Here is a 9,227-nt window from a genome sequence, read left to right on the forward strand (position 1 = left end):
ACATGCCAGTTTTCGGTTGAGGTTTTTCCACTGTTGTTCGTTCGGTTCCCCACTGATAGTGGTTTTGGGCCATGCTCTCGATAAGCTGGTAAGCATCAGCATAAGGTTTGTTCATTAGTGCACCACCTGCAGCGGCGTCTATTGTTAACCTTGTATTGTATAAGAGACCATTATAAAATGTGTGAATTACTAACCAGTCTTCCAAACCATGGTGTGGGCAAAGTCTCATCATGTCTTTGTATCTTTCCCATGCTTCGAAAAGAGACTCGTTGTCTTTCTGTTTAAATCCGTTTATCTGGGCTCTTAACATAGCTGTTTTGCTTGGCGGAAAATATCGGGCAAGAAAAACTTTCTTCAACTCGTTCCATGTGGTGACTGAGTTGGAAGGGAGAGATTGAAGCCATCTTCTAGCGCTATCTCTTAATGAGAAAGGAAAAAGACGAAGTCGAATTGCCTCTGAAGTGACACCATTAGCTTTAACAGTATCAGCGTATTGAACAAATACGGATAAATGAAGGTTTGGATCTTCGGTAAGATTTCCAGAGAATTGGTTCTGTTGCACAGCCTGCAACAACGAAGGTTTAAGTTCAAAGTTGTTTGCTTCGATTGCGGGCGGAGCAATACTTGAATGCGGTTCATCTTGCGATGGAGCGGCGTAATCTCTAAGAGCACGAGCTGGTTCTGCCATCTCGGTTAAAGAAGGAAAAATGTTTTTGATATCAGGAAGGTTTATAAGAGGGAGATTGTTTTCAGCACGATATTCCCGAATTCGTCGTAAGACTCGGAGATATAGTTCGATATCGTTGATTCGTAAATAGAGCGGTTCGCCTTGAGAGCGAGTGCGTGGCATACAAATCAACGAAAGAAAGAATAGAAGGAAAGAAAAAAAAAACCTTAGTCTCTACAGCGTAACGGAAGAGTTACGATATCGATTGAATAAAAGTCCCCGGCAACGGCGCCAAAAACTTGATCGCTCGACTGTGTGAGTCGAGAATGGGATACAAACTGCAAGTGCACAGTTCTATCGCGTAGTTTTAAAAGATATCGATCCCACAGGGACTTATGAATCGATATACCGTTATCTAAAGTTACTACGTAAATCTAAGGTGAAAATGTTTGATTGTTTGGGGAAAAACTAAGAGCTAAACTAATATCTAGATTAAATATCAATAAAGCGGATATCGGTATGTAGTTCGTCAAAACTAGGGAATCAAGTCTTTGTCGGTTTCTAGGTTTTTAAAATAAATTGTTTCAGTTAACTTTATTGGTTAAAGGTTTTATCTCAAACTCTCGCTCTGTTGAATAAACCATGATTTTATATTAATGTTGCTGTCACTTATAATTAAGTCAAAAACCATATTTTGAAAGCAATAAAGTTGCAGAAACTCTTTTTAAGAAAATACTGACCGTTTTAAACACCCTTATCTCAAACTCTCGCTCTGTTGACTTAGGTTATATGATTAAATCCAAATGCTTAACTCTCGTCCTCACATTCAATCTTTAAAAATACTTTTTGGAAAAGGTCAGAATTTAATTAACTCTAAAACTTGCTCTCGCCCTGATCTAGAATTAATGCCTAACTCACACTGTCCAGTCAAAACCTCAAACTCTCGCTCTGTTGGTTTTAACTTCTTTATGTCCTTTACTTTTTGTAAAAAATCTTGTTATTAAACCTGTAAGTTGAGACCGTAAAAAGATTGATTCTAATTTTAAGTTTAGATAGACCGACTCAGTCTCGACCCCTTATTCTGCTTACTTTACATACCGATACCTAGGCAAATTAGCCAGACATGCTAAATAAATAAGAATTTATATCATGCATAAACAGACTCATTCCAGGCAGGCAATATGAATAAACAATAGAATAAAACATTAAAAATTAAATAACGATTAAAGAACCTGAATGCGTAATACAATGGTCTTGAACACTCCACCACAAGCCGGTAGGATTTGTTCTTGGATTCTTCAATTAAACAGTAAATTAAATCAAGGAAATAAAACTGGAATATAACGTAAGGTTAAATCCGGTATAAAGTTGCACAGTAGTTTCCGGTGTAGAAACTACTACGCGAAAAATATCTAAAAGCTAAAAACGGGGAAGATAAATTGCAAGGGAAAAGAGAAAGTAAAACTTGCAAAAGAAATAAATAAAATGAACAATGCTGGAAAGGAAGAAAAATAAGCAAAGGCGTGAAAAGTAAATTTGGCAGAGCTTCCGCAAAACTGAGCGTGCAAAAACTGTCTGTACGGCAAAGAGAGGAGATGGCTATTTATAATAGCCTTGGTAACTGCCTTGCGTTTCCTACGAGTCTTCAGCATGGCTAAATACACGGCTTGGGAATAGGACACGAAGTCCTCAACGTTACTTCCATTCTTCTGAGAGCGTAACTTGCGCCAAAAAGCTAGTGGACTGGTGTGACGCTCGTCACACCATGTGTGACGTCCGTCACAAGGCTACTTCGCGTGACGCTCGTCACAACCCTTGTGACGCCTGTCACAGGGGCAACGTGCGCTTTCTTTTGGGCTGGGCTTGGTCTTGGTTATTTGTTTCCTTTTTATTGCTTTTTACACCTCCTTTTCTTCCCTTTTTCACTTTTGCTTCAAAATGGGTACCTGATGTAAATAGAAAAGAAATACTGCATAATATCTGATAAAATGGGATAAATTAAAGTAAATGATAATATAATCTAATTAAATTAAGTCTTAAAATGTGATATAATTTCGTGTTATCAAAGCTAGAAGTTACTCTTTCACAGCACCAGAGCAATCTCGAAAAAAGGTTGGAAGAGATTCGAGAATTGAGAGATCAAGCACACAAGAGTTTGGAAGATAGAAATTAGCTGAAGGAAGAAGCCACTCATTGGGAGACCCACATTCATCACCTTCAAGTCCTCTTGAATCAGAAGGGGGCATTTCTACAAGATCTCCTAAGTGGGCCTAATCACACCCTGTTGTACAACCTTCTTAAGGATGCACAATATTGGAGCGATAGGTACACATGCATGGCCAAATTTGTTGACCATGCGCTTGAATGCCTTCTCGGATTGCTGAAGGAGGAATATGCTGACATGTTTCCTCACAACACTTCTTGGGTTGTTTTCCATTTTTGTATCAGTGTGTAGAGTTGTATTTGAGAGAGTTAAGGTTGATCTTCTTGTAGTTCATTGAATAGAATTCCAAGCTATAATAATTTGTATTGTTTGTTCCTCAAATGAATAAAATAGATTTTCGTTGAAATATTTTTGTTTGTCTTACTCCTACTAACTGTATGACTATATATGCAAGCTGACATTCTGAATCCCTCGAAAAAAATTCTTTTTTTCTTACATACATTTGTACATTAATGCATTCATTCATTTGGCTAAGAAAACAAAATGCTTACCTTATCAACTTTCTGCAGCAGCTACGACGACTCGTCACCGGTACTTTAACCGAGCAAACAAGACTAGACTCACGGCTGATTGCAAATCTGACAACACTGCTGTCAAGGAATTCCTATGCTTCATGATTGCACCTTTATTTCCTATGCTTTATGATTGCTTGCGACAAATAAAGACTCGAGAATTCCTTGGAATATAATAATCAAAAATATTTTACACAAACATCCCATTCATTCATATGCGCTTTTCTATCCGAAATGAAAAATGCTTACATCTATCTTCATCCTCTTCAGAAAGACGATGACTCACCGATACTTCACTAGATTCTGCAAACAGAGGATTATGTCTGATTTTGAAGAGAACGCTACAACAAGGGAGGCTCTAGCTCTTCTCCAAGGACAAATGGGTACCATTCTGGAATATCTACAAACTCAGAGGGATAATGCTATTGTTATCAATCAAGATGATACTACTCTAGTGACTTTTGTTGCCAACACAACTCTGGTTGTGATGGATCCTACTGATCTTGTTGTTCAACCTGCTGTTGTTAGCCAACCTTTGTTTCAAACTGGTCCCATTAGGTTTGTTGTTACCTACCCGTGGGGGATGCCTCATACCTAAAATCCTCAATTTGCTACTGGAAATTCGTTCATGACGTACCAGTCATATGTTACTACACCTGCCAATGTGATTATTGCTTTCCCATGGGGGATGCCTAATCCTTATTCTGCTCAAGGGGTTGAAATAAAAGAGATACTTGCTACAAACATTAATAATATTGATGATCAGGAACCTGAGTATAGGGGTCCTCCTCTCAATTTCCATATCTCTGGTCCGTCTGCTCAGCCAAATCCCTATGGTTTTGCCGCTATTGTTCCACCTTTTCCTAACCACACTACACTCCAGTATGCCCATTTTGAGGCACCTCTTGGTCCAAATGTGCAACCTGGGGGAAGATTTCTAAAGACGACACTTCAACTGCCCATACTTTGAATCTGTCTATGATGTACCAGATGTTTCTTCAATTTATGCCACAAATGCCTGCTCAGAATACTTTTCAACCTCCTCCTAGAGTTTCTACTCAAAGGGTACATGGCACCAATCCATCAAGGCCTTCTGAATATCAACTCGTAGAGGAGAGAATCCGTGTTATTTAAGGTTTCTTTGCTCTTAGTTTAAATGCAAGAGAACTGTATTTGGTACCCAACATTATGCTTCCGTAAAAGTTCAAAGTACCTGATCTACCCAAGTACAAGGGTTTAAGTTGTCCTCATAGTCATATTACTATGTACAGCAGAAAGATGGCCTCTTACATTGATAATGACGAGTTATTGATTCACTGCTTCTAAGACATCCTGTCTAGGGAATCTCTCGATTGGTACATGCATCTAGAACCGAGGAAGATAAGGTCCTGGAAGGATTTTTATGATGCCTTTTTGAACCAATACAAGTAAAATATAGACATGGCTCCTACCAAATTACAACTTCATAATCAAGCTCAAAGGACCAGTGAAACTTTCAAAGAATACATGCAGAGATGGCGTGAAATGGCTTCAAGGGTCAGGCCTACCTTGATAGACACTGAGCTAGTGGACATTTTCATGGGGATGCTCCAAAGCTTATACTATGAAAAGACGGTTGGGAGCTCATCTTCTATCTTTGTTGATCTAGTCATAAATGGGGAGAGGATTGAAAGTGGTCTGAAGACAGGGAAAATTGTCGAGGGTGGTGACAAAAGGAAGATTCTATCACTCAATGGTTGATTAATGGTTAGGTTAGACAAGTTATACAATGGTTAATGTATAAAGTATACAAGGAATCAAAATGGTTAGAGGGTTAGTCTAAATAATGGAAACAAAATTAATCAAATGGAATCACAAGTTAGTATGTACAAGCAAAGCTTCATCTATGTGTCAAATGATCCAAGATTGGTTGATATAAAGGCAACCTATCTATGCCTCAAAGTATCATGAATGATCTATTGATCATCCATTAATAGATTTGAAATATAGAAGGTATAATCAACCCTAATCAATCCAAAATCATGACTTAATAGACTTTATTATCCATCAATGTTCAAGGCATCATAAGTGAATCAAAAAATGCTTAAATGAAATGAAACAAAGCATACTAAAATAGAAGAGGAAAAAATAGTGAGGGTTTTTGTTGGAAATTTTTTAATCAGAATTAAAATAAGTGAGGAAAAAATAAAATTAAAAGGAAAATAAATAGGTTAGAAAATAATAAAAAAGTGAAAAGAAATAAAACAAAAATAACACAAAGGGGCGCGTTGGGGGTTGAACCCTTGACCTTGGGGTCATGGGGTCAACCCCCTCACCAACTGAGCGAAGTACTCTTGGTGATTCAGAAGCGCTTCCATAAAATAAATATTAAAACATAAGTTAAAAAAGAACGCATGTGCATTCTAACCAATCAGGAATAGACAACGGCCTTTCAAATTTGAAAACGCGCGTACGTGACTTCGTCTTCAACCTTAAGACACCAAAACCAAAACTTCTAAACACGAGTTTTTCAGTGGATTCAAGCATAGAATCATCATTCAAACTTATCAATTATCTAACCTCCACACTCATACGCCATTGATTGGCTCTGAGTGTGGATTATTTTCCAGAAATTTAGAAACTTAAGTTGTCCTATAACAAAAACTAAATGAATAACAATGGACAATTGAAATTCAAACCATTGGGTTAAATTTTAGTGGATGATTTCGAGTTAAATGGTAACATATTTGAGTGAGGGGGTGAGTGTAGCTACCAGATCGAAATCGGTTTCAGAAGTGAACTTAGATGAGTTTGAGTAGCTCGGGTGAGGTGTTGGGAAGGTGAGTTAGGGTTTGGAAAAGCTTGTGTGATGTTTGTGGATGGATTCATGGCACTTGGTTTGGGTTGAAAAGCTTAAGAACTCAGAAACGATATCTCTGTTTTTGAAGGTTTAATATTGTTTTACAACATAATATTTTAGGCTATTCGAGTTTGGTTTCAGAATGGAAAACCTTCCCCTATTTATAGGGAAGTTGTTGGAATGAATAGGTGAAAGAATGAGGGTGGTTTGATCAGAAATCCCAAGTGGTCTAAAGCATGCTTGAGAATGGATTTTTGGGGATTCGAATTGGCATGTCCTTAGTTGGTTTGCTTCACCAAACAATTGGTTTGGGTCCTTAGAACCAAACAAGAAAAACCAGAGGCATTGGAGTGTCCTGTTATGCATTTGGACTTTAACCAATTTGAGAAATTTTCAGAAATTGTACATGGCTCAGGTTTTGAAATTGGTGAGCTTTTGGCATCCAAGTTGACCTTCAATTATGTATTGTAATGTAATGTAACATGTTAGAGGTCAAAAGGAAGAAGATTGAAGAGGTTTGGGGACTTAGAGAATCAAAATGCCAAAACTGACTGGTTATGGTCTGGTCTATGCATCATGACAATTTCCAAACTTTGAACTAGGGCCAAATGAGATTAGCTTGTGCATTTTATATGAAATTTATGCTAAATAGTCTTTTCCATGTATTTGATCAAATTCAAAAGGAACTAGGTTAAAAGGATTTGTGGTTTGGAAATGGTAATATGGTAAAGTGGTGGTCTCGGTCATGATTCTAGGTCATGCTAGGCACTTGGACCAGCTTTGCCAATGCAAAAATTGAGGTCCTTACTCAATGAATTAGGTCTTGGACATTGAAATAAAGTTGAATAAGGACTCAATTAGTATGTTTTCCTTAAATAAGATCTTGCAAATCTTTAAATATGAAGAATTTATGGACTTTGGACCAAATGATAGGTCGTTCTTGCCAAAATGTGACCAACTAACTTGACCTAGAAATGTCACTTTGTGATTTCTTGATTTTTATGGTATAATGACGGATATTTGAAGCTCATATGATCATATCATGATGTAAAATGAGGCTTGGATCTTTGTGATGTGGTTCTAGGTTAAGCTCATAGGTGAATTCAATGCCTTGAAAGTCCAAAGTTCATGACCAAACGAATGAATTGTAACATGAATTGAATGGGTGTTTGATTGGTGAATTATGGTTAAAATTGACTTGGATTAAAGATGTATGTATAATTGTATGATTTAATGATAAATTTAAGTAAGGCCATGGATAAAAGGATGCACAAACTAGGGTTTCTTGATCCATAAGTTTCACCAAGAACCAAAGCTAACCAAACTAGGGTTTTGAGGTGCAAGGGAGGTATTGAGGTGATTCAAAGGGTTGGATTTTAGGGGTCCTCAATGGAATGCTCAAGGCTCAAGGTGAATCATGACTTGTACAAGCCAATGAGGGTTAAGAACTAGGGCTGAGGTCCTTGGGTGACCAGATGAATCTTCATGTGTCTTCAAAGGGGACTCACCATCCAATTAGGGCTTGGAGAGTGAGTGAGATGACTTGAATGATCCTCCAAGCTTGTGGGATGCTTGAGGATTGAAGATTAGGGTAAAGGTGGCTTGGGAAGACCTCAACATGACCAGTGAGTCTTAAGGCTTCATAGATGAACCTAATGCCTTAAGTTTGTGGGATATTGTGGACCATTAGGTATGAATGCTTATTAAATGATATGTGTGGAATGTATGCTCATGAAGTAGCGTTATGGAGAGTGATATGGAGGTAGGGTAAGTTTTAGGGTATGACACCATGTTTCAATGCATTATCCAAAAATAATCGACATTTTATAATCAAGCAGGAAGACCTAACATAAATAAGATTTGAAGAAACAAAAGCTTTATTTATTGAAATTGCTCCGTAAATGGGCGATAGTACATAAGGAAATAATTCTTGTAAAAGGAGATTATTAAAAACTAGTAAAGGAAAAAAATTAAAATGGAAATGAAAATAGATTTATTTATGTCCCTATTGGACCCAATGTTGTACCCTAAAATTTATCCTCCATTTTTTCTCCTCACCTGACTTATAACTTGAGACTCACTCATGACTCATTCATGTGCATCATTCATGCATAATCAACACATGATAACAAGCTTCATAAATTCAAGGTTTGTGGCTAATAAAAATCAGTGTTTTGGCTTGAAGATTATGGCTCTCCTTATCATGTGGGTTGAAACCCTAACTTCCTGGGTCATTGGGACCTGGACTCTCGAAGCCTACACCTTGGTGTTCATATGGACATCCAAACCCTAATTCTTGATATTGATCCTATTGGGATCTGGTGTTTGACTTTCTTTACAATTGATTTGACTTCTAAACCCTAATTGTGCACCCATGGTTAGAGATGTTGCTTGTGGAGCTTTGTGATTTGTTTGAAACCATAATTCCCATATACCTTTTGCATTATGGATTTTGGCTACCTTATGTCTAAGGTTTTGGATCCATCAAGATTATTTGATTAATCCATCCACTCCTTGAGGTACACACCATCATAGTTTAGCACTTCATTTAATTCATTCACAAGTTGCCTTGGGGCATATCATGATCATTAATAAAAGGCGCGTCTTTCGAACAATCCATTTGGTTGCATAACTTACAACTTTCTTTGGCATGTTGATCCATTCATACATGGCATTACATTTAATAGTATGACACGTTGAAATTGCACTATTTTCATCTAGTTGACCAAAGTCAACAAACCAAATGACATACATTTTAACCTTAACTTGTGCCTTAATGGTTAGTTAGAGATTATATGACATTAACCATAGTTCATTGTAATTGATCCTTTTCGTTTGTTGATTAAGTAACGTAGAAGTAGTCCATTTTCATTAATTCATTTAGTGAGCATTAAACATGAATATGGTAGTCATTCATATAACAGTCCATAAAAGCATTTCATGCATTTCATAAAAATCAAGTGAATTTTTACTTAAACTTTGAAT

At 37.2% G+C, this 9,227-nt stretch overlaps 1 pseudogene; it reads left to right on the forward strand.

The window, feature by feature from the left end:
• Positions 1–203: 203 nt before the first annotated feature.
• On the forward strand, positions 204–303 carry LOC127099094 (uncharacterized; annotated as a pseudogene).
• The last annotated feature ends 8,924 nt before the right edge of the window (positions 304–9,227 follow it).

The sequence above is a fragment of the Lathyrus oleraceus genome, chromosome 6, assembly GCF_024323335.1.
Source record: "Lathyrus oleraceus cultivar Zhongwan6 chromosome 6, CAAS_Psat_ZW6_1.0, whole genome shotgun sequence".
Classification (NCBI taxonomy): domain Eukaryota; kingdom Viridiplantae; phylum Streptophyta; class Magnoliopsida; order Fabales; family Fabaceae; genus Lathyrus; species Lathyrus oleraceus.